The sequence below is a fragment of the Ursus maritimus genome, unplaced genomic scaffold (genome assembly GCF_017311325.1).
Source record: "Ursus maritimus isolate PB19 unplaced genomic scaffold, ASM1731132v1 scaffold_1, whole genome shotgun sequence".
NCBI classification, from domain to species: domain Eukaryota; kingdom Metazoa; phylum Chordata; class Mammalia; order Carnivora; family Ursidae; genus Ursus; species Ursus maritimus.
Genome location: NW_024423343.1, coordinates 71,462,835 through 71,489,664, shown reverse-complemented (window position 1 = coordinate 71,489,664; position 26,830 = coordinate 71,462,835). Strand labels below are relative to the sequence as shown.

The following is a 26,830-nucleotide window of genomic DNA, read 5'->3' as shown; positions in this document are numbered from 1 at the left end:
GACGCCACCTACTGGTAGATAGGCAGAACTTAAGTTAGAAAATGAAATAAAGACAGTTCTATGGCTACTGAGAAGGCTGTTCTCGTGCACGCACCTCCTGGCTGCTCATTGGACAGACCCTCTCTGTAAAATGTACATTGGCTAATACCTTCCTCCTGTATTAGAAGACTGGATGACGCATCCTGTAGTAGAGGGGTTTCTAAGTCAGCCCTAATTTGGAGGTGAATATTTTGGGGTAAATTTCCCAGAGCAGAAAGCTTCCGCAGAGGAGAAGTAAGTGCTCGGACAGGATGCAACTTGTTTGACGCGTTTAGGACCAGATTCTGGCCAGATAGACCCAATCCCATCTTTCAATGTGCTGCTCACCAGCAGAGCGTGGGCAAATCGTTTAACCCTTGAAAGCCCCAATTCCTGATCTGAAAAATTGAGATTGTGTTTGGACCTGTCCTCAGAGGCCTGAGATCCTGTCCAGAGCGCTCAGTGGCTGGTGTCCACCATATGCTCTAGAAAGGGCCTGCCGTTGTGATTGAGCGTGCTCAATCACAGGGCGTGCTTGCTCTACTTAGCTGTCATCAGACTAGTTTGCCCCAGACCTCCTGGGCCCCTCATCTAGCACGTGGATTTCTATCGTACTGTCAGATATTCTGATTTGCTTAAGGCCCAGAATGTGTATTATAAACAAGTACCTGGGTGATTCGGGTATACATTGTAATAAACAGCACAACACTTTCTGACCTCCAACACACTCCTAACCAAGGAAAAAATAAAAGGCAGCAACTGTCTTGGAGGACAAAACTTCTTTCATTATTTGTATTACTTAAAACTTAGAGCCCTGAGATAAACTGCTGAGAATAGTAATAATAAAAAATAATAGTAATAATAATTATAACCAACATACTCTAGCTCTTATTATTCACCAAGACTGGTCAAAGAGCTTTTAATAACAATAGGCCTTTACTCTTCAAAACAACCCTTTGAGATAGGTACTCTTCTTGTCATCATTTTACAGATGAGGAAACAGGAAGTGTCAGTAACTTGCCACGGTCTCTCTATAAGGGACAAAGCCAAGAGCCAGGTTCTGAACCAAAAAAGTCAGGCTCCAGAGCCTTTGCTCTTAAATACAGATTCACCCTTTATTAAAAATATATCAATATTCCTTACCAAACTGAATCTCGTGGACTAAACAGCTCTTCTTCAACAGAGGAACAACAGGTCACAAATACTGTAATCATAGACCACCTTTTAATGCATTCAACCATTATTATTTTTTTTTAATTTCTCCTCATTCGGCGTGTCTCCACTTCTTTTACAATATCCCAACACTGAACTCTCATTGTTACCATTTTTTAGTCGATGTTCTTGGATAGACATGCAACAATGTATTTATTTCTAATTTCAAAAATGAGCTGCCTGATAAAACCAACCCACCTTCACTGAAAGTCAAGATTCATAGAGGGGAAGGGCTGGAGAAGTCTAGCAATCTCTACAGAAGGCTGGTTTGGGGGAAAGAGCTAATGTGCACCTGAAAGCCTAAACGTTATACCTCGTTTTTACCATCTACAAGCAAGAAACATAGTTTAATGGGCAGCATTTCCCAGGCTATGTTTTCAGAGATTCTATAACTGAGAATGAAATTCGTTGATAGGGCTGCCTTTTGCAACCAATTTTAAGGAGCAACTTGCCACTTCTTCCATCCAAAATCCCAAGGATGAAGAGGAAAACAAGTAAGGAAATGGCAGGAATCAGAACTCATCATCATCCTTAAGGGGACTTGGTGACAATTCAACAGTGGATTGTTCCCTTTCTCATTACTAACCCCTCCTGCTCTGCGCACAGGCTTTCGGATAATAATCACGTGTGTATAGATGGAACATTACAGGGTCACAGTCTTTCACAACCAGGCATTCATTTGATATGATTGAGGCAAATCATCTCAGACTGAGTCTAGTTAAGGGTTTTTCAAAGACGATACCTGGCAACCCGGGATCACAGACCTCTTGTCACTGAATTGACATGGGCTGAGTGAACCTGAGGGAGCAAGGACCTGCAATTTGGCCTCACCCACTGAGAACTAACACAGTGCCTGCCACCAAGCAGGTCCTTCACAAATGTTTGTTGAATGAATAAACGAAGTATCTTACCCAAATTCCTTCTTTTAGAAATGAAAAAAACTCAAACCTCATAGAAGTGGAAAATTTCATGAAGCAGAAGTTAAGGCATGAAGAGAGGCAAAAGAGGCAAATAAAAGAGAACATGCTTCTGGCAATCAGCCTCCTTTTTTTCCAGTTCTCGCTCATCTTTTCTCTGTATGTCTCTGAATCTTTCCTATCCTCCCTTGCTTCCTTGTTCATTAAAGTAACTGACATTAATCAGTTATTGCTGTTTAGGTATTAAATTAAGGAAAATTAAAATATTGAAACACACCTCTTAAAAAAATAAGCTGACCTCAGTCTTGAATGTCTCTGTACATCTTTATGTCAGCAAACTATTTTTATTTGTCTCTCATTGGATTAGTAGCCCTCAGGGATGAAGTGGTTCTCAATTTGTAGTCTAACTTACCAGCAGCTTAGTTGGGGGGTTAACTTATGTAGTTCTCTGGCTTTCATTTTATTTCTGTCTCTTGGGTCTCTTGCCCAGATGCTTCGGGATGAAGAGAGCTTTGAGTTGAATCTGTGACATGTACTGTCCAGTCGTTTAATGTCCTCTACAACATCTGTTCCAGCATTTAACTGTTTTCTTTTTTAATCTCTAAATCATGGAAAATTCAGCACCTCATGGGGGCAGCCACGCTTTGAACCATTCTGAGTTCTGAAAACTTAGCCTCGTGTGGAGCTGAACTTTCATGCCCTAAAGATTTCACACAGTTATTGTTCTTGATTAAACCCTTTGTAGCCACAAAGAACAAATCCAGTCTGTCTTCCCATGCCGATTCTTCAGATATTTGAAGACAGCCTTTCTGCTCATCCCCGTCCCCCAAGTCTTCCCTTTTCTGGAATAATCATCTCTGGTTCCTCTGGCTATTCCTCATATAACATTATATTGAGTTTACACTGTTCAACATTCTTCTCTGAACAAATTCTTCGCCCATGTACGGGGCTGTTGGTGGGTAGATCTATACTGCTACAGACACAGGGTATTAAAATATTGAAATAGTTTCACTATGATCAGTAAAAAGCCATGATTCTAAGTCTCTCCCTGAGTGCTCACCACTTACCTTCCCCATCATCTGGGACCCTCCTGACATCTCTATGACCAATAATCAAGGGTTGGTCATAGACCACCACCTTATCAATTGGTAAATGACAAAATTGTATTAGTTGCTAATATATGACCCATTACTAAGTATCTTTTTAAAGGTAATGCCTTGGAATAAAAACCAATCAAAAAAACAATTTAAAAAATCCAGCATTTACTCAGAAATTCTTCTGTGCTTAGCACAATGGCAAGTGTTTTCAAACATTATTCTCATTTACTTGTTATAGCATGAATACCAAGTAGTCGGCATTATTCTTATTCTAATAAATGTGAAAACTAAGAGCCTCAGAGGTTACATATTTTACCCATTGTTTCACAACTATTAAATGCGAGAGTTAGAGTTAAAAAACAGATCAATGGTCAAATATATTTGGGAAACGCTACCAGTTCTTTATCCTTTTGCAAAATCATGATGAACTTGAGCTCATTAAAGATTCTAGGGCAGTCTTCAATAAAGAAAATGGTTTACTTAATGTATTTGAGGTTTGGCCCTTTTCTTGTTTAATACCCAGAAACACTTTCGTGAACCGATGCTTTAATTATTTGGAAGTTGATCCTCACTGTTGAGTCATGGTGATCTAAATGGTGACTCAGAGCCCCACATATCTTTCATGTCATTGTTAAGGACCAGCTCACCTGTCCCAACCTTGAAAAATGCGTTTTGAACCCAAGGACAGGAATTTAATTTTATCCCTCCTATATTACCTTTGGTTGAATTCATGCCATTGTTTCAGCTTCTCAGTATTTCAACTCTGTCATCTTGTGTGGCCACTGTTCCTCTTGGTATAACTCATCCTCAGACCGGCTGACCATATTCTCTTCATCTTCAGACCAAGAATTATAAATGTTAAACAAAAGAATTGAGGACTTCCACTTTCAGTTTCAAAGTGTAATGAAATTGGAAGTTATCCCTTCCATCCTTATGATTAAAATATCTGGATAAACTAAAACTCAGTGACTTTTCTTATACCCATCAGAAAATTGAGGTTTCAGGACAAAACATTATTCTGTAATCTGGAGAGACGTAGTTGATATGTGTTTACTTAAAGCAGAAGATATTGGAATCATAAACCATTAGGAATATTTACAGAGTAATTTTGACAACTTGCTAGCAACTGATTGAGGATTAGTGTGAGAGAAAAAAATTCTGGGGGTCACAGTCTTAGGGGTGCCCTCCCACATTTATGAGCTTTACCTCCAGAAACCCAGCTAGGTTCTCCTGGTGAGATCCGAGAAAGATTCCCTATTGGCTGGGGCAGAAAATGGGGGAAGAATCACCACTGTGAAACATCCTGGAGTCTTCTCCATAACAAAGGCCTACCTTTGGTGGGGGAAGACTTCCCTGAGCCTTATTCCAAATAAGGGAGGGTATTCCCCAGTCCAACTCCCTCTAGCCTTCCTGTGCAACCTAAGGGAGAAATTAAAAAGTTATGCCACTGCATAAACAGTAGTGAAGGTGAGAGCCCAGAGACGCAGCACCAACCCCACAAAGAAAAGACTGAAATTTCATCATAAAATTATTAAACGCTTCTGCTCCTCCACACCTTCCCACCACAGCAATGGAGTTCTGGTATAATAACAATGGATTACAGATGAAGGAGTTGCAAGACAATGTCTCTCTGAAAAAAAGTGCATAAGGAAGCCCAAATCAGGAAGGGAGACATTTAAGAAAGAACTTGAAGCCTCTGGTAACTAAAGTTCTAGTGAACATTAAAGACAGTCCAACTGCTAGCAAGCTTAACATAAATCCTTACGTGAGGGGCCTATTACCTATTTACCTGTCTGATTTTCAAAAAAATAATTATGAAGCATACCAAAAAGAAAACAAAAACACACTCTGAAGAGACAAAGCAATCATCAGAACCAGACTCAAATATGCCATAGATATTGAAATGATATTGAAAGTCAGAAAGGCATTTTATAATATAATTTCAATGGCTAATATGTTAGGGGCTTTAATGGAAAAATTATACAACATGAAAGAACAGATGAGCAGTACAAGAAGAAAAATGGAAACTTGAAACAAGAATCAAAAGGAAATTCTCAAAATAAAGAAAAGAACCCTATAATAGAAATGAAGAATGCCTTTAATGGGCTCATCAGTAGACCCAACGCAGCTGAGGAAAAAATCAACAAATTTAAAGATGGGTCAATAGTGACTTCCTGAACTGAAATGCAAAGAGAAAAGTAATAAGAAAGATAGCACAACATCTAAGAACTACGGAACAATTTCAAAAGTCATAACACGTGTGCAATTAAAATATCAGGAGAAAGAGAATGGAGCAGAAGAAATATTAGAAGTAAAAATGGCCAAGAAGTTTCCAAACTAACAACAGACACCAAACCGCAGATCCAGGGGGATCAGAGAATACCAATCAGGATAAATAAGATAAACAAGACAAATACCTGATCATATCATATTCAAACTGCAGACAACCAAACACAAAAAGGGAAAGTCCTGAGAAAAGCTGGTGGGGAGCCCACCTTATCTACAGAGGAACAAGAATAAGAATGACAGCAAACTTCTTCAAGCAAAAAAAGAGAGTGGAATGAAATAGTTAGATTACTGAAAGAAAAAAAAAAAGCCACCAACCTCGAATTCCATTCCTGTGACGTTATCCTCTAAAAGTGAAGGAGAAATAAAGACTTCCTCTGGCAAACATAAACTGAGTGAACTCCTCACCAGCAGACCTGTCCTTCAAGGAGTGTTAAACATGGGAGAATCCTGAGAAGCAACAGTAAGAACCTCCTCTTCGGATGACATCATTCTGTGAAGCATCCCTTGTTCGGGCATATGTGCACCATCTTGCAACAGGGTGTTATTTACCATTGCTTTAAATACATGCTTCTCCATCCTTTCCCCAGACACTTGATGAAAAAATTGCCACGTGCCTCTGAAATATCAGATATACACAGAAAGCAGGCAATGTTGTGTTGTGTTGTTGTGGTTGTTGTTTTTTACTAAAAATCAAATGATGATTTCTGTCATGAATTGATCGTAGTGAACTTTTGCTAATCCTCTTTTAGGATTTTATGACTTCTCTCTTTAATAATTCATTCTGGAACCTTGCCCAAAATTAATTTGAAGTTCACTAATCTGGAACGGCAGAATACACTCTTTTTGTTCCTCTTTTTAAAATTTCAATCTACATTTGCATTTTCCCATCTTCCATTTCCCCTTTGTCCTTATAATTTCTTCATAGATCACTGTCCTCATTTGCACCCCGGGATATCGGGATATCGTACTCTGGGGTTTGCTTTTCCCACAGCAGGAAATCTGAACTAATTTTTAGCAGCAGGATTATCTTATACCACTTTATCCCATCTTTATCTTTACTCTTCCATACCAATGTTTATACAGTTGAGTGGGGAAGTCAGTCTTTCACAGAAAAGACAAAGCAAAAAACAAAATAAAGAATACTACTCTGCTATGTCAACCACCAGCTTTATCCCAGAATTGTGACATACTACCCTATTCCTGAGCCCGTGCTTAAGATGATCTTATTCTTGTCCTAAATGCAGCTAAGATCTTTTGATCGTTTTTGCTTTTATCATAAGTTGCAATCCCTTTTGGACCTGAGCCTTTCTAAATCTGATCTTCAGATCTTTGCTTTCCACTCTGTTGTTACCTTATATTTTTTTAACATTTAATCTCCCTTATTTCCATTGCTCTAAATCGGAGGTCATCAGAGAGTTTAGTACACTTTCGATACTGCCACGGGCATCGAATCTCTTCTTTCTCCGTACATCTATTTCACTTCCAATCTAGATCCTCTTGAAATAAATCACTAGCAGAGGCTGAATACCTCTCTGGTTAATAAAATCCTATCATCAAGATATTGAAATAAGGAAACTCAGTTTCCTGTTTCTTGATGAAAAAATTTTTTACTAATTTCTATTGTTATTCACTTATTTAAGATATTTAATAATAAAAGAGCTCAGTGAAATGAGTCAGAGAAAGGCAAATGCTGTATTATATCCCTTATTCGTGGAATCTTTAAAAGCTGAACTCACAGAAACAGAGAGCAAAATGATGGCTACCAGAGGCTGTGGGTGGGAGAAATGGGGGGATATCTGTGAAAAAGTTCAAACTTCCAGTTAGAAGATGAATAAGTTCTGGGGATCTAATGTATAGCATGGGAATTATGGTTAATAATACTGTAATATATACTTGAAAGTTGCTAAGAGAATAAATCTTAAATGTTCCCACCACACACACACAAAAGTAATTATGTAACATGATGCAGGTGTTAGGTAATGCTAACAGTGGTAATCATTTTTCAATATATAAGTGTATCGAATCACTGGATTGTACACCTTAAACTTACACAATGTCATAAATCAGTTATATCTCAATAAAGCTGGGGGAGGATGAAAAAGAGCTGGAAATAAGAGTTGTATTTATAACATAATTATATAATACAATGATCTTATAATGAAAAGGGCTTTGCTTATCAAAAATCTGGGTTTGTCTGTTGTCTAATACTGACTAAATGTAGAAGGGGTCTTTTAACCTCTTTGTGCCTTTGCTTCCACAACTCTAAAATTGGGTTAATAAATAAATATGCTGTCAGTGCGAATCTCATAAGGTTCTTATATGGGTAAATAAAATAGTGTACATGAACTTGACCTTGGAGCCTCAAGACAGTGAATTCCAAAGTGTGAGACCTGACGTTTTAGATGGCTGTTGGACGTGAACTCAACAGCATTACTGAATCACATAGTAAGAAAAGTATTTCAATTCTCTTTAATCTTTCTAATTATATAAAGAAGAAAATCTCTTTTTGGTGCCAGTATGGTTTCACACCCTCCTAAGCACTTGTTAATCTCCTTTTTAAACAGAGAGAGTCTAGGTCATAGGCCTCCCTTCAGCTGGCAACAGCATTTACCTACAATTTAATTACATTATTTTGGTTTAATTGTATTTATTTTTAACAATATCTTCTATTTATGGCAAGCAATGTTTGTTTTCAATTTCCCATTTCTTTTTCAAATAAACTAATTTAAACATTTTTTAATTGATTTATTTTAAATAACAAGTAAAACTTAACATAGACATGTTGAGCTTTGGCAAAAGTCATGAACTTAATATATAAAAGACTGTGGAAATATTCTATAATTCAATGTACACATTTCTTAATGTATTATACTAGTATTATCAATGAAGTTATATTCTTATTATGAAGCTATTTCTTATTACGAAGAAAAAATAGTTCTTTAGTGTTTGGTACAGGTTCTTAGGTTGATTCTCAGAACTTCTTACACAGAATTTTAAAAGGATTCATCAATTAATAATAAAAATACAACTTGTATTTGATATCTGATTTTATTTCCTTTAAGTTAGGGGTAAAATCCCGCCTCCTTTGCACGTCCTACAGTAACCATCAGAGTCTGAGTGCGCAATTGTTGCTAGGTAAATATTCAAATGTTTGAATTGACATGTAGGCATATAGGGAAAGTTTATGTTTAAGATATCAGTACCTCTCGGCTCTCCTCAAAGTTCTCCAGATGTTAAACACCAGGACAATTTCCACACCTAACTTCCATTCTCAAATTTGAAGTTATAACTCAGATAGAGCAGAGACGAAAGAAGCCAGGCAGGATCACAGCATCTTCAGCTGTATGTTGATTCTCTAACGTGTGCCAGTACCTTGCAAGCAGTCTGGGTGATGTCTAAGACTAGATCAAGGAAGCGTACTCTTCTCCATAGTATGTATATGCTAGGCCTTTTTACCATGCTGTACTGTCTTCTCTAATTCCTTCCCAATTCAGCCCCTGCTCCCCATCACCATGACAACACATATCTTATAAAGAGAGCCTTCCTCAACAGTCATAAGGTGAGACCTTTGATGTTACTCTTCAGGGATCCCATCCACATCCATATTCTCTGCGGGCTGCTGACATTTTAATGTCTGAAATCCCGGAATCCTATATAACCAATAGGAAAGGGAAAATAACCCGTCTCCATTCTAATCACAAAGAAAGTTACTCAAAGTTCTAAGCCAAAAAGAAATGCAAAATGTTTCCAGAACCTCATCCTGGAAGATATTTAAATATTCATGAGAAGCATTATTTGTCATTAGAATATCTAAAAGGAAATCCAAAAGCTGCAGAGGAAGGCCAAGCCAGAGGTAGATTTAAAATCCTCTGCCCTTGAAGCCAGGTTAGTAGGGTCCACACCAATTCCATTTGATTAGTTTCTTTTTTAAGCCTACATAATCCTCTCAACTAGTACTGTGTTTTTCCTTTATTCCTGACTCTTGGTCTTGAGGCCCTTAATAAAAAAGTGACATGGATCACTGCCAAAATAACATAATTGGCTAGAATCCAAATTCTGACATTTGTCTGGCATGCTAGGTTGTTCATTGGAGCCTAGATTTCTGAATTCTCTGAACACTGGGCTGGCTGACTGCTTGCTGATAACAAGCTTTCCACCAGTCTTCCATCTGCCCTCACGTAGGAATCTGGTTTAACTACTTGTGAAAGACCAAGCTCCATTTTACCCTTAAACAATTTTTCCCATCATCCTCCCAACAATCTAGTGAGGTAGTGTTGTTGGCTGCTTTATATGGAGTAAGAAACCTGAGCTTAGAAAGTTAAGTAAGTTACTCAAGGTTATGGAACTTGTGAAGGGCAGAGCAAGGTTAAAATCCAGGTCTGTCTGAATACAAAAAAAAAAATCATTCCCTTTCTATCACACCAGCCAGCTCCATAATAGTGTTATTCATAATGTCAATCTTAAGAATGTCTTAGAATATTAAAAGGAGTATTTCAATTGACTTGCATCCAATATTAGCTTATCATTTGCTTTAAGAAGCAACTATTCTTCTTCATCTGTCCAATCAGAAATTCAACTCTCAAAAGATATTTAGTATCCTCTCTGGCAACTTTTGATGGTGAAACAGCTCCTCTGTCAAGATGTTATTATTGTTAATTCATATATATGTGGTTAGAATCAAAGATGGCTACTATGTTCTTGTCCCTTCTGCAGAAAACAGAAAATAAATGGACTTCCATATCTTACTAAAGCTTATAACTGCTCCATTGTTCAGATTCCCAAGCTGCTTCTGTTCAAGTCCTATTTTTCTACTTACCTTCTGTGTGTGTGTGTGTGTGTGTGTGTGTGTGTGTGTGTGTTTACCATGAATAACATTTGTTTGTTTTCTGTCAAGTTCAAGAAAGTCATACATGTGGAGCTCATGAACAGCATTTCTAACAGACCAATAGCACTTGGAAATGGAATAAGAATGAGCAGTCTGCAAATAATACTCCTTCCATGAATGTACACCAAGCCTCAGGATATATTTTATACTCCCTTCAGCTCTCTCAAAGAAGACGAGATTTCAGCTAGAGAAAAACAAAGCTTGGGACAATTGGCTGCCTTCTGAAAGCTTCCATATGTAAGTCTGTGACTCCCAAATTTTCTGACCAGGAGTGCATGTTAGCACCTGTTCATTGCATGTAGAGGCTAGCCTGGAGTATATGGATTTTTTTTTTTTAAAGATTTTATTTACTTATTTGACAGAGACAGCCAGCGAGAGAGGGAGCACAAGCAGGGGAATAAGGAGAGGAAGAAGCAGTCTCCTAGCAGAGGAGCCTGATGTGGGACTCGATCCCAGAACACTGGGATCACGCCCTGAGCCGAAGGCAGACGCTTAACGACTGCGCCACCCAGGCGCCCCTGGAGTATATGGATTTTATATTTATATATATTTCTTCATGCTCCTAAATAGTGTTTTCTTCCTTCACCGTATTCTTAGGTCAAAACTCTATTTACTCTCCAAAACATACCCTCCTTTTCATTTGTGCCACTCTTCCCTGAATTCTTCTAATAAACCAATTGTTAGAAGAAACCCCAACAGGATTTCTTTTTTTTTTTTTTTTAAGATTTTATTTATTTATTTGACAGAGAGAGACAGCCAGCGAGAGAGGGAACACAAGCAGGGGGAGTGGGAGAGGAAGAAGCAGGCTCTTAGCAGAGGAGCCTGATGTGGGGCTCGATCCCAGAACGCTGGGATCACGCCCTGAGCCGAAGGCAGACGCTTAACGACTGAGCCACCCAGGCACCCCCCAACAGGATTTCTTACGCTAAGAATGTTTTTATGAAGTTCTAGAAGTCCTTGGACCACGGTATTATGAAAGCCCACTACTAGTATGATTTATTGGAATAGCTTATTACCACCATTCTTCAGCTCCCAATAAGAACAAACTTCTACATCTCTTTGAAGAGAAAGCACTGTGTCCTAAGTCATAGGGAGCCCACTATGTCCCCCACAGTGGTTTCTATTGTCCTGGTTAAGCCTTGACTAATAATGATGTAATTTAATAAGAAGTGACATTGAGAACTTAGGCTCTATGACTCTGAGCCCCATGCTCTTTCTACCAAGAAATAAATGGCATACTTATGAAGTTAAGAAAATTTCCATCTCCTTGGTTACTAACTAAAGTTTAGCTTAGAACTGGATAGCACCTAAGAGTCATTCTAGTCCAATCATCATCTTACAGATGTAAAAACAGCCCGGATTTATTAACAGACTTGCCAGAATCAACCAGATAGAAAGTGGCACAGTGATAAAATGAACACAAGTCTCTTGAGTGACAGAAAAGGAAACATATTGATTAACCCATTAACTTTCATATCACCACACAGGAAGAAAGAGTCCTATGACTAGATACAAGAGGGGGACAAGTTGGGGTCTTGCTAAGAAAAGGAGGACAACTCAGGATGAGCCTTCACTTTATAAAGAAAATTAGGAGTAGAAAGGGGTATTGAAGATTAATGCTGTCGTCTCCAAATTTTGCCCACATACTTCACACACACACACACACACACACACACACACACACGTTATGTGTATTTATGGGAATGAAAGTATGGTTCTAACACAGCTTCGTCTGTAGGATTGAGGAAGAAAGGCTGCCCTGAAACACTAAAGGAAACTGTGAGGCTTGAAAAGGTGGGGATACTGAGTTCCCATCTGTGCCTGAGAGGACTTGCATCCACTACCTGGCAGGTGAGGGGCTGATGGGTAATGTGAACATATAAAATTCTCCAGAGCAGTGACACCCATCCTGGGGGCTACAGATTCCCACAAAAGAGGAAAGGGTAGACTCAGAGTAATTTCAAGAGTTCTGCTCATACACATAAGTTCCTAACATAACATTTTCTGTGGACTCATTATTACCAGACGGAGGCAATGAGAAATTAAAATAAACTAGATTCTAATATTCCAAATGACTATAGGTTGTATTTTAAAGCAAATGTATTAGCTCAGCCACATCTTCTTCCTGCCCTGGCTTCCTTCCCTTCACCACCTCACTCTCTTCTGGTCTGCACACCACAGCGGACCGAGCACTGGGGCATTCTCTGCAACTGCCCCAGACACCTGGGTGGGGAGATTCAAGGGAAGCACAGTTACTTCTATATAAAGAGAGGATCCACCAAAACGGAGAAGTTGCAAATATACCCCTAATCCCCGTCTCATTTTCATGTATTTCTTTCAATTTCTATCACAGGAAAAACAGAATGAGGCAAAAATCAAAACAAAACAAAATCTGAAAAGGCTTTGCAAATATTGTCCAAGGTCACTTTGAGATTGGGTTCTCAATGGAAATAATCACTATATTGCAACCAGCTATTCATCTCAAAAAGCAAGAGCTGTGTGTCTGATTTAGAGGTTGGGTTGAGACAGTCAAAGAAATCCTGAAAGTCCCTAGACTCAATGCGATTGCATTCTAGGAAGTGAGAAAAAGATGGAAAAGCACATGAGGACTCATGATGCGTGGCAAGGAGGCCAGGCCGATGACCTTGGCGAGCGCTCTCAAGAAACAGCCATTGAATTGAATTTAAACAAACTAGCTATCAAAGTGAAATTTCAACTCGATATTTGAATTCAAGACTAAAATAGCTCTAGGTAAAAGTGAATACTGTGACGAATAGAGAAAGGATCAAAGAGGAGTCTGGCAATTCCACTGGAAAACTGAAGAAAATTGTCAACATTTTTGTGGACTTAGTTGGCTAAATATAACAATATATGAAGAAAAATCATAAAGAGTGAGCTAAAAACCTTAACAAAAGAGAATAAAACAAGAGGAAACCTTGAGCTCTCTCTATGGGTCAAATATATCACTTTCTTTATATTCATAATAAACCTAGGAGACGAATATTATTATTTCTACCTTATGGATTAGAAGGCCATGATTCTAGAAGATTCATAACATGCCTGAGGTGACAAAGACAATTGTGTTCCTGCAAATGTTGCTAAGTATTCTACAAAATGAGTTCCATGGTAAATAATTTTTTTGAAAAACAGCTCCCACCTTTTCTCTCTTCTAAAGATTAGGCTCTCAGAAGTCATACAAAGGATCAATTTTTTTTAAAAGATTTTATTTATTTATTTGACAGAGAGAGAGACAGCCAGGGAGAGAGGGAACACAAGCAGGGGGAGTGGGAGAGGAAGAAGCAGGCTCCCAGGGAGGAGCCCGATGCGGGGTTCGATCCCAGAACTCTGGGATCACGCCCTGAGCCGAAGGCAGACGCTTAACGACTGAGCCACCCAGGCGCCCAGAGGATCAATTTTTTTAACCTTTTTAATATCTTTTTAATGCAGAACTTCTCAAACTTATAACATGAAAGGAAATGTGTTTGTGTGTGTGTGTGTGTGTGTGTGTGTGTGTTTGTGTGTCTGTATTCTTACTACTTTAGTGAGCACATGAAGGTTCCACTATAAGCATTTTGGAAAAGGCAGCCAAAGGCTATAATAGAGCTAAACCAATAAGACTAAACTTAATACAGATAAATTGAAATCAGATATTAGATATTTTAAAAGTCCAATGACAAAAGGACAAAATTCAGGCCAACAGTGCATTTTAAAATGTCCAGAAGAAGGGCTACTACAAGCCTAAAAATGATGACGAAGCTGAAAGTCAGTGAAATCTTAGGCCACATTAACAGGAGTATGCTGTCTATATCAAGGGAGATTAAGTATATGACTGGCCCTAAATGAAACCTTAAAGTAGAATGTTGACAATTTAAAAGAAAATCAGACATTGGCGGTAAAGTTGAAAGTTCTGGGAACTATATCACATGACTTTACTGGGGAATCTGGGAATATTTTAATTGATGTAAATGTTTGACTGGAGGTATGAGGTTGCTACGATGTGGTAGTTAACAGTCTTCCAATAGTTAAGACCGTGATACGGATAATAGTATAGACTTACTTGGTGTTTTCTTAGAGTCCTGAACCAGGAGTAACAATTTATAGTTATAAGGGATTAAGTTTAGGTGTCACTGAACAAGATGATTCAATCAGTTGTCTCGGAAGAAAATGGACTGATGGAAGATTAGGCTTGTTAGATGGTCTCTTGGAAAGTCACCAAGGATCAGAGGTATTTTTCTAGTTGCCTCACTTAATAGGGGTACGCTCTGAAAATTCAATAGTAGTGGAAAAGGAAGTCTCAGAAATGCCATAGCCACGTTTAAAAAAGAAATAAAAGTTTATTTACTGGTGGCCAGAATCGAATAGCCCCTTTGTTTATCAAAGAACTGTTTCTGTTGACCCCATGGCTACTGTAGTCATTGACTATGTTTGTGACAGTGCTTCTCCTCTTTGCTGCTCTAACTGCATTGACCTGCCCCACAACCCACTCATGTCTTTCTCTCTAGGGGCTTCCCACAATTCAAGGCCGGAGGACCTCGTGGCTTCTCCTCACTAGTTTCTCTGTTACTTGGCTTCTGACATCTGTGCTTCCTGATGATTTTCTCTCTGACTTAACCTTAAAAACGCCTAGAAGATCATCTTATTGGGTTGGCCTGTTAACACCCAGTAGAGTGCAGCACCGTTAGATTTCTCTTACCGTGATCTTACAGATGGCGCGCTCCACTCAACTGTCTCTGAGACAGCCACACAGCCATGATCTAGTCAGCGGGAGCAGGGTGATGTGATCAGAGGATAGCAAACACTGCAACCTATATGAGACACGTTCTTAGGAGGGGATGTAAACCCAGACACTTTAAATGACCCATCTGATACCTCCATCTCATAGGAATGCTCTAGAAGGTACTTCTGCTTTGTATGAAGGATTAAGTAATATCTCTTGTATAGTCCCTTCTAATACCAATATTCTATTATATTAGGGCATAACTCTAACCCATTATTTTTCTTCATATTTATAAGCTTAAGTTTACATATATATATAGGTATATATATATTTATAAATCTTAAGTCTTATAGAAATAATGGATTACTGGTGTCATATTTAACACAAAACACAACTGAACATAATATTACTTCTTCCAATAAAAGCCTCTAATCCGGACCATTTATTAATGAGTGAGACAAAAGAGAAATGAGAATAAGATGTGAATATGCATGGACACAGCATCTGTTTTCCATGTTCCACCCTGGGTCTTACTTGATGAATTTCAGCAGATCTCAATATCTCCAAAATCTGGTTTCCTCATTTGAAAAATAGAGAGACACTGACTTTCAGAGTGTGAGAATCACATTTTATAACATGAGTATGATAATTCTGCGTAAGTGGCACAAAGTTCTGTAATGCCTTAACCAATAATCCAGAAATGATTCACATCATGAGATTTTGTTTCCCTCCGTATCCAGTTAGCAAAATAAATTCTTTCAGGCAACTAAAGAGTGCCTGTTTGGTGCTCAGCAGAAAATTGGGCATTTGAAATTTTCAAGGGAACAAAAAAACTTCAGGCATCCTTCTAGGTGATGAACTTATTAAGCCAGCAGTTCTGCCTTGATTCTTACCTTTCTCTTTCTCATGGTCTACCATTTGCTTTCCCTCCATGACTCATAAATATAGAACCACCAATTATTTTATATTTCATATTAATCTCTGCAAACCAAATTGAGTTCCAATTTAGACAATAAATCCTAGAGGAAATACCCAAGAGACTGTCATAACACATTTCTTGTTCTCTGGCATAAGCAGAGATAATAATTAAGAATCACATGACGTATCACTAAAAATAGATTTCCTGTGCGGTTTTTGTCATACACTCATCTAAGCCTTTTTTTAAATGTTTATTTTAATATGCTACACATTTAGCCTCTGGGAATCATTTCACTGAGTAGCTGGAAAGCTGCAGTTAATTTCTGGTTACTAAAAAGGCAAGTGGATGGATTACTTAAACATCTTTATGTCCATGACAATAGGTTTGTTTGAGACCAATCTTCCTGCTGTGGCTAACTGATAAAGAATTCACAGCAGAGTAGGAGATGCCATGCTTTTTTTTCCCCCCTCAATTCATGATCATCTTTAGATCGCTCATTCAACAAACATTGAGCATCTACACTGGGCGAAGGCATTTCTTCCGGAGCTGAGGGTACTGCAGTCAACAAGACAGATGAGTGTTCTGCTCCCCTACACTCACAAATCTGTTTTAGGAAGGCAGATCGTAAACAAGGAAATAAATTAATAGGTAATTCCAGATGGAGTCAAGTGTTAGAAAGAAAAGAAAAGGAGTAACAGAATAAGGAGAAGCAACAGAGATGGGGATGAGGAAGAACGTCTTTAGACAGGCTGACTATGGCGGGCCCTAAGAGGTAGGGAGCCCAGTGATGAGAAGCCTGCTGCTTGAACACCGGAGGACAGAATAGTCAAAGTACAGGGAACTACAGTGGCATGGCACGTTTGGGGAAGACAGGCCAGCGTCGCTGAAGCGCAGAAATCAGAATGCGGTTGGAGATGTGGTTAGCGTGACAGACAACAGCCAGATTCTTCATGGGCCTGTGCACGGAGATGAAGAGTTTGTACTGAATCCAAATTCAATGGGAAGCAATTAGAGTCTTGGTAATGAAGCAATGAGATCTAATTTACATTTTTAAGAGTTTAGTTCTTTGGGGGATAGGATTGGAATTGGGGAAATCACTTCGGCTTTTGAAACATTGAGTAGCACAGACCAAAAACAATCTAATGGTTTGGACTACTGTTACAGGCAGGTGGGAAGAAATGGTGATGGTGAGAAGTGGTGAGATTAGAGCCAATGGATTTTTTAATTGATGTGACATGTGAAGGAAAAATGAGGGATGGAGGCAGAAATTTCTGAACCTTGTCCCTCAGTTTATTTTATACTGGTCTCTGCATTGCAGAGTCTGGTTCTGCGATCACTGTAGGAAGACGAGAGATTCTGAATTTTCTACTTCCTTCCTATGTAATAACAGATGAGCCTACTTTGTCTTTGCAGTTTACACAAGACTGTACCTTTCGCACAATCTTTCATTAAGCCCACAGCCTTACTACCTAATTTCAATAAAAATTTGGTCAGCATAGATGTGAACAATGAAAGGAGAAAACAAAATTAAAGTGAAAAAATATGTGAAGGCAAAGAGGATGAAAGAAATAGAGGGGAGAAGCCTAAAACATGCCCGGAGAATACAAAGAAAGTTCATTTCTGATCATCAGCTCCTGTGTACTTTTGAACTGAGGAAGTTTTGAACTGAGTGAGTTCAAAGGTGGCCAAGACAGATAAAGTGTCTTTGTTAATAGAAAAATGTAAAACTGAATCCACTCAAGAGAAGCAGATCGAGAAGTCCTCTAATGAGTTTCTCAGTGCAAAAAAAAAAAAAAAAAAAAAAATCTGAACCTAATCCTTTAAGTTCAATTTGTTAGTTTTCTTAGTGAAAGAGGAGTCTAGTGAACCAACTTTCATGAAAAGCTGAAAGGGAAATGCTGCAGAGAATTAGGGTGCAAACCATTGCATTTTAGGCCTTTCCCCCTTTTTTTTTTTAATCCTCTTTGTTGGCTCATCGAGCAACCATGTGTCAGGCTGCTAGGCAAGGCAAAGGTCTGAACTCTTTGTGACAGGAACTGAAAATAATCACATTATGTCTGTCAAAGCTTTGTATTTCTGGAGGTAAACAGGAACGATCAAGAGAAAAAAGGCTGCAATCTGTATTGGTATTACAGGGATAATGACCAGGACCCGTTGTACTTAGTGAAAGAATAATGTGGGATCGCAAGCTAAGTCCTTGAAGTACAGATATGATTGCACAAGGCTTCCCAAAGAAAGCTTCTTCTTTGAACTTCATGGCCCTTGGTATTTTGGTAAACCTAGTTTCACAGCCTTATAAATGATGCAAGGGAATTTCAATACAAATGTCAGGAAAGTAGACCTGGGTTGTAGAAACGTTTCGAAAACTTTACTTCTGTAATTCTCGAGGAAATTGTAAACATCTAACTTTTACCAGTTCATTACGTCTGGGAAATAAGTCAGCTGCTTTAGCCATGGAATAAAGAGCAGAAGAAATTTAAAGATTCAGAGCTCTAAACTCCTTTATCTCATTTTTCTAAACAGTTATGGAAGATATTTTGTCAACATGAATAAATAAAACAAAGTGGTACTTGAGTTAAAATTGGAGATATCGCTTCCGTAAATAAGTATATAGAACTATTAAGAGTAAAATGGCCAAGGTAAATTAGATAATGGGGCTGGAGGTAGGGACACATTATTTTTGGTGATATAAAAGTAGAGAACAAGTTTTCCTTTTTTTCAGTACCAGTGTGCTCCTCTAGAAGAAATATTTTCCATCGATGGAGGCAAAAGAACTAGTATATAAGGATGGTAAAAGAGAAATTTGGGGGAAAAAAAAGACAAAAGCAAAATGCTTAAGCAAGATTATAGCTTAATGCATATATTTGGGCTACTTTATCAGAAGGCCATATGGTATTGCAAAAAAAGCACAGACTATCTAGTAAGAAAGACATGTTCGCATTCACACTCCAGCATTTACCAGTCAGGTGATCTAGGGCCAGTTACATCACCTTTCTGAGCTTCAGTGTCCTTAACTGTGAAATTAAAACTCAAAAATTAATCTTATAGAGCTGTTGAAAGACATAAATGAGACACCACCTTAAAAGAACCCAACCCTTGGTAGATAATATCTAAAACATATTCACTTCTAATTCAGTGTCTTCCCTAGTATAGGTAACAAAACCATATCGATTTGTACGTAAAGGAAATCTGCATTATTCGAGAAACAAGAAAACTAAAAGAATTCCATATTTTCATTTTCCTTTAAAATATTGCATCCTCCTCTGTAATTATACTGAGGGATTTTATTAGTGGCAATGAATCAACCACCTCTTTACACAAGTACCCTTCTTTCGGTTACCTTAGAGTCTCAGGATAAAAGATAATGGGAAATTTGCCTTTTTTTTTTTTTAAAGGCTTAGGGATCAAAGGAATAAGTTAAAGTAAGAGGCTAACGAGATAGGCAACTTCTTCTCTCTCAGTGGTATTTTTAGAAAGGGGATCACAGCTTCTAGAGAAGAGCACCAAATGTGGAATCATTTGAGGTGAATTTTATTAGTTGGAAAGTAATGATCTGAGTTTTGGGAACTCAAGTAGGATTACCCATAAATAAAGAGAAATTCTAGAACGAATGAAAAAATTTATCAACTTTCACCTTTTTAAAAGAGTTGGCAAGATAGATACTAAAGTGTGGCAGTTTTTAAACAGAATTAACATTTGCTGTATCTTTTTTGTGGACCAGGCATTGTACTGAAAGCTTCTATTAAAATCTCATTTAATCACCCAACGATGTTGTGAGGTACATCATATTTTTGCATCCATTTTAAAATTAACAAAATAAGCCAAGATCATACAATTTTTAGACAGAGGATACCAGCATCTGAGGCCAAAGTCCTAGCTCTCAACTACTCCACTGCCCCATTTAGCTGCATTGGTAAATGTCATGAGCCTCTGCTTAAACATTTCCATTTACACAGGCTCCTGGTATTTAGCCATACTTCATGGGACTAAATTCTTCAAAAGGAGCTGTATGATATGGGATACGGGCTGACAATTTGTAAGTATCACTAGGTAAGAATCTCAGTAAATTCGGATTGTCAGATTGATATGCAGGAATTCCCTCCTGTGATGTAACCTCTAGTTTTCAATGGAGATAGGAGTCATTTATTGTTTCTGTAGCTAGCATTTATTGAGAGCTTAGTATGCGCCAGACATTGTGCTAATAAGCTCTCTGTATAACTTATCTCATTCGATTTTCACAGCTCTCTCCAGTTAGATGCTGCTCTTGTCTCCGTGGTGTGGCTGAGGAAACAGGCCCAGCAAAGATACGTTGTTATCTTGCCCAACATTACAAAGCTAGCAAAAAATAGCAGGACGATTTGATTCCAGAGCTATCTGACTACAAACCCAAACTCTTAGTAATTGTAAAATTCAATTAAAGTCACATTTTACGAGGTCTATGTACATACCTTGGGCAAGACATATAACCTCAATGAGCCATAATCTCCTCCTGTGAAAAATGGGAATAATAATATAACTGGCTCTCAGAGTAAGATAGCAGATATGACATAAGGTACAGGTAAGAGTTTGAAGAGTGCTAGAGCATATAGTAAGCATTAAATAAATGCCAACCAAAATTTTAAATCTACCCAACAATGTTCTTTGAATAGAAATGCTAAACTCCATACAAATATCTTGAGGCATTTCGTGAGATCCTTGAAGCACCTAGTTGCAGTAATAAGAGTGAAACTTCCTAGAAAGACCTTGACCTGATCACATGCTGTTAAAATGCTACAGCTGGTTGGTGGTGGTTAATCTTACTTGGATTTGTCCTTTGCCTCCAACCCCACTCTCCATGTGAACTAGTGTCCCAATTCGTATGGAGAGCGGAGGCTATAAGTGAAAGCTCCCATACAATTTCTGCCATCCAAAATATTTATAAGACTCTGGTGTAGAAACAGGAATGCAAGATGCCACTTCTTTATGATCAAAGTGACATGGAGGAAAGACACTCTCCTAAAAATGTTTTTCTGGAAAGAGGTTCATAGTGTGTGCACTCTTTGGCTTTGCTGTTCAGGTTGGCCACCACAGATGGCATCGCATAGTGCACCACATCAAATGGCTATCTCGCAGGCTGACACTGAGAAAGAAACAGGCCTTGTATTTAGCCCTATCCTTCTAAAATTGTTTGATTTGGAGTTTCAGGGAAATAATGCAGATGAAGACATATTTATTCTGTATTTTTCATTGGAATCTATTAAAAGTACCAAAAACTTTTTAAAATGGGAAGAACATTACAAGTTCAGAAAAGAGCTGTAAAACAAACAGACAAACATAGAAAAAAAAAATAATGGGAGCTTACACAAAACCTACCAATTTCTGGAAAATGTGGGCCAAAATGAAGGAGAAAACTATAAACTTAATAGATCTTAAAGTAAGCCAGAGGACTGCTAAAGACTTTTCCAATGTCATTTTATATAAAAGAAGAAAAAACAAGAGCATAGCAGTCCACAAAAGACTTAGGAAATTAGCCCTAAGAAAGTCAAAGTCAACACTATGCAAATAGCATAGGAGAAATTGACACTAAGGCTGGGATACTTGACCTCAAAAAACCATCTGGAGGTAACACGAGGAGGAGAAGAATAAAAAGAACAAAGATCAGATTTGTAGTTAAAGATGAATGCAACTGAGCAGAAATAAATCCAGAATGATCACTTCTAAAACCATAGTAAGCCAAGAGGCTCTGCTGAAACCCAAGATGACCTTGGACCAGTTCACCTGCTCACCCTGAAAAGAAACATGCTACAAGGTCAGTAAACAATGTTGAGTTGATGAGGATTAGCAAGGCAACACTCCCGATCTGAAGCTGTCCGTGGCCCTAGCTCAGGCCATTGTGCTTTTCCACACTGCTCTGAATCTAAGTGCCAGTACCATTAATTTCTTCATTCAAGAAGAGTAATAAACCTAGATCTCAACATGGAACCCTCAACCAGAAGCTACAATAAACTTTTAAAATAAACAAAAGAACAAAGACAAGCAAATAAAATTGTACACTAAGAAATAGAAGACAATTACGCTAACGTGTTCTCTGCTCTTACAAAATTGAAGGGATTATGAATTCTGAAAAGGGAGTCAATGAGGAGCTACAGTGATCAAGAACACACCGTAAACACAAGTAACCCCCAGTAAGAGTCACAAGAAGCAACAGATTGTATCATAAGGTCTTCAGATATTGGAGCTATCAGATACAGAATATAAAATAGCGGTGTACTACGTATTTTTACAAATAAAAGATTGACTTCTCTTTTAATGTGCGAGGAACAGAAGGGTAATGAAAATTTGAAAAAGAACCAGGGAGAACATTTAGAGAACAGAAGCATCGAACTTAAATATTTAGTGGACAGATTACATAGGAGAAAAGCACAGCTAAAAGGACCATCTGAAGAAATTATCAAGAATTAGGTAACTTTGAAGAAAGCAAGATGAAAACAAAGTGAAACTAGGAAATGGAATATGCAAAAGAGACATGCAAACACAGAAGCACAGAATGGGATTCTCTAGTACACATCTAGTTCCATATATGGAGGGGGAGAATAGAGAGAAGGAAGGAGAAGTGATATTCCAGAGATATGGCTGAAAAATCCCTGATCTGTTGAGAGATAAGAAGCCTTAGATAATGGCAAGCAAGATAAATGTCATTCAGGACAAACAAAAGAAATGAACACCTAGGCACATTTCAAAAAATGTGAAGTAAAGATTTTTTTATACTAAAAAACGAGAGTTTGTCATTATGGGGTGCCAGGGTGGCTCAGTCAGGTAAGCATCTGCCTTTGGCTCAGGTCATGATCCAGGGGTCCTGGGATCGAGCCCCACATTGGGCTCCCTGCTCCTTGGGGAGCCTCCTTCTGTCTCTGCCTCTGCCTCTCTCTCTCTCTGTCTCTCATGAATAAATACATAAAATCCTTTTTAAAAAATGAGAGTTCATCATTAGACTTTCACTAAAAAGTCAATATTGGGAAGAAATAAAATGATGTTAGAAGGACTGCCTGGGATATAAGAAGAAATGGTAAGTAATTAATAAAGATGAGAATAATAAATGTTTATAAAATAATCATTGTTATTATTTAATTTGTATGGGTAGAAGATAGATTTGAAATGCTGAGAGATAATAGCTTGCAAGTCAGGAGGAAGGTGATCACAGCTAATGGGTAATATCTTTGCTTTCTTTAAAAGAGGAGGTTAACTGTGTGTGTTAACTTCAGACCTTCCTAGGTTATTAAGTGCGCATGATACAAGTTCAAGCGTGTCCATTAAAAGAACAAATTAGAAATGTATACCCTCAAATCTAACCTAGCAGAGTAAAAAAAACGAAACCCATTCATTTAAAAAGGAGAATCTTGATTTTATTTATTTTTACGTATTTATTTTTTTTTAATATTTTATTTATTTATTTGAGAGAGAGAGAGCATGAGCAAGGGGAGGGGCAGAGGAAGAAGCAGGGAGCCCCACGCTGGACTCTTTCCCAGGACCCTGGGATCTTGACCTAGGCTGAAGGCAGACGCTTAACTGATTTAGCCACCCAGGTGCCCCTATATTTATTTTTTTTAAAGGAGAATTTTTAAAAGCATAGAAAAAACAAATCGATAGTACAATATAAGATAGTAGGACACATACTAATAACATGAATAATCAAAACAAATAAAACTAAATATTCCAAATGAAAGATAGACTTTTTAAGGAAGGACTTTTAAAAATCCAGCTATGTTCTGTTTACAAGAAACACGTTGGAAAAATAAAGATCCAAGTATGTTGAAAGCATGGAAAAGGATATGTAAAATACATAACTGCTACAAAAAATTCCATAATAGCTATTCTGTATTAGAAACACGGACTTTATTAAAAAAAACATTAGAGACAAAGACATCTCCACATAGTGATAGAAGTTTCCAGTAATCAGAAAAATATAATAATTCTAGACACTTATACATCTATAAAATAACTTCAAAATATGTAAAGCAATTTTTTAAACACAAGAAACTGACAAATCTAACCCAAAGTGAAAAACTTCTAAGTATTTGCCTCCATTTAATAGCCACACATAAAAAATTGAATTATATCTAATTCTGCATCCAGAAATGAGAGATTACACATCTGCTCGAATGCACATGGAGCAACAACAAAAAAGTCAACAATGTAACAAGCTAAAAACAAACCCCAACTATTCCTAAAGAGTAAGCATCCTGAAAACTGTATAATCTGCATTGTAATTAATGAAAGGATTAAATAACACAAAAGTTAAAGTATCCCGTGCATTTGGAAATATAAAACACAATTCTGTAGAACTCGTTTGCAAAATAAGTAATCATAATGCAAATTTAGGATATTTAGAACTAAACAATAATAAAAATAATCCATATCCGGCATTGGTCAAAACCCATGGGATGCATCCAAACTAGGAATTAGAAAGAGATCTGTAGCCTTAAGTGATTACTTTAAAAAACACAAATCCATCCTAACAAATTAGAAATATAACAGTAGACTAAGTTAGAAGAAAGTAGCAGAAAGGAGAAAAATTTTAAAAAGCAAAAATCAAAGGGTGCATGGGTGGCTCAGTCAGTTAAGCATCTGCCTCCAACTGAGGGTCCTGGGATTGAGCCTCACATGGGGGCGGGGGGAGGGTCCTTGCTCAGGGGGGAGGGTCCTTGCTCAGCGGGGAGTCTACTTCTTCCTCTCCCTCTGCCCCTCCCTCTGCTTTTGCTTGTGCTCTCTCTGTCAAATAAATAAAAATAAAACCTTTATTAAAAAAAAGGAAGAATTCAATAAAATAAAAGACAAAATACAGTAAGTACAGCAAAGATAAAATGTATACTTTAAAGACTACTGAAATAGGTAAGCCTCGTCCAAGATTGAAAGGGGAAAATGAGGAGAGACAAACAAATATTAGGATTTTTTTAAAGATAACATAACTAAATATTTAAAAGAGATTAAAAAGAAAATAAAGTGATACTATGAAAACTATTATACTAAAAGCTTTGGAAACATACACGACACGAGCAGAGTCCCAGAAGTATGTAAATTATTAAAAATCTCTCAAGAACAGAATTTTTTTTTTTAAGATTTTATTTTTTCAAGTAATCTTCCCCCAATTCGGGGCTCGAACCCACAACCGCGAGATCAAGGGTCGCATGCTCTACTGAGTGAGCCAACCAGGCAGCCCAAGAAGAAACAGAATTCTTGAATAATCCTGTAATTAGGGGAGAAATTCAAATAAAAATTTAAAGGTCTTTCGGAGAAGTAAATAGCAGACACAGATGACTTTATAGTTGAGTACTACCAAGCTTTCAAGGAACAGATCATGCCAATCTTCCAGAAACTCTCCAGGAGAGGAGAAAAAGAGGGAACACTCCTTGATTCAATCCTTAGACTAGAATTATTTTGATAGTCCCCAGGGCTACAATAAGGAAAGTGAAGATGATGCAGAGGAGAGTTCACGGCAGATGCAAGGAAATTTGGGATAATCTAAATGTCAGATGGGGTGGGGAGCATGGGGAGGGAGCGTGTGATTGAATATCTGCAGCAGAGACAAGGAATAAGAAAATCAGGAATCATGAGCATGTGCAGGGATGATCGAAGTGAACAAAGGACTCTTACTAAGATCGAGTTAATATACTAATTAGAAGAGAACATTTAGTAAAGTAATTAGTAATTTCAAGGTGATGTAATTCAATTTTAAAAGGTTCTAAATATTAAGAACTTGATTCTGAGTTTTACAAAAATAAGTCAATGTACCAAAAGGGAAAGTAGACCTTGATTTATGAAGCAATACCATCATCAATAAAGCAAAAATGAAGAAAAACGATGGCAATCTGCAGGGAAAAAAGACAAAAGACTTGGAGAACAGAATACTCAGATTTTGAAACTATAAAAGGTGGGAATTCAAGAAAAAGAGAAAATAAAGATAGACTAGAGCCAATAGTCAAAGAACAAAAAGAGGAGTAAACTCTCAGTGAGATGAAAAAGAAGATGAATTTTTCAGATCAAAAGATCAAGCTAAACAAATTAATAGATACACACACACCGCTCACACTCCCTAGTCGGATTTATAGGTAACATTTTTCCAAGAATGTTTTCCAAGAATAAGTATCCAAGAATTCCAAGAATAGGTATTGCAAAATATACTTTGTAAAAGAAAAAAAAATGGCTTTGGATTGTTTACATGCAAACAAGAAGACCAAAGAGCAACAATATTTATTACCATCTTGAGAAAGGGCTGCCGTCCTGAAGCATTACCCCACTAGTAGAGCCTTCACCTGAGAAAACAAAGCAGACATGTTTCGATAAATCAAAAGTTCAGAAAATATTTATCTGATGAAGTTTAAAAATAAAGTTGTGGAACAATTATATATGGTAAAATTCAGTTTATGTAAATACATTTAAATGTTTTGTGGTTTTTAGATACTAAAAACTACAATTTAATATATGAATTATAAATATTTTTTTAAAAGATTTTATTTATTTATTTGACAGAGAGACAGCCAGCGAGAGGGGGAACACAAGCAGGGGGAGTGGGAGAGGAAGAAGCAGGCTCATAGTGGAGGAGCCTGATGTGGGGCTCCATCCCAGAACACCGGATCACGCCCTGAGCCGAAGGCAGACGCTTTAACCGCTGTGCCACCCAGGCGCCCCAAATTATAAATATTTTTAAGTACGATTTAACCTATAAATGCCCAATGGTCTGTAGGAAAACTCACTTAAACATTAACAACAATACCTCTGAGGATGTGAGTTGGAGCTAAC

At 37.7% G+C, this 26,830-nt stretch overlaps 1 long non-coding RNA gene across 1 annotated transcript; it reads right to left on the bottom strand.

The window, feature by feature from the left end:
• Positions 1 to 4,196: 4,196 nt before the first annotated feature.
• On the bottom strand, positions 4,197 to 26,338 carry LOC121106048. Its single transcript, XR_005838748.1, has 3 exons — positions 26,289 to 26,338; positions 5,849 to 6,149; positions 4,197 to 4,663 (listed from the first exon to the last, which is right to left on the bottom strand). It is a non-coding gene; the product is annotated as an uncharacterized LOC121106048 (long non-coding RNA).
• Between the last annotated feature and the right edge of the window lie 492 nt (positions 26,339 to 26,830).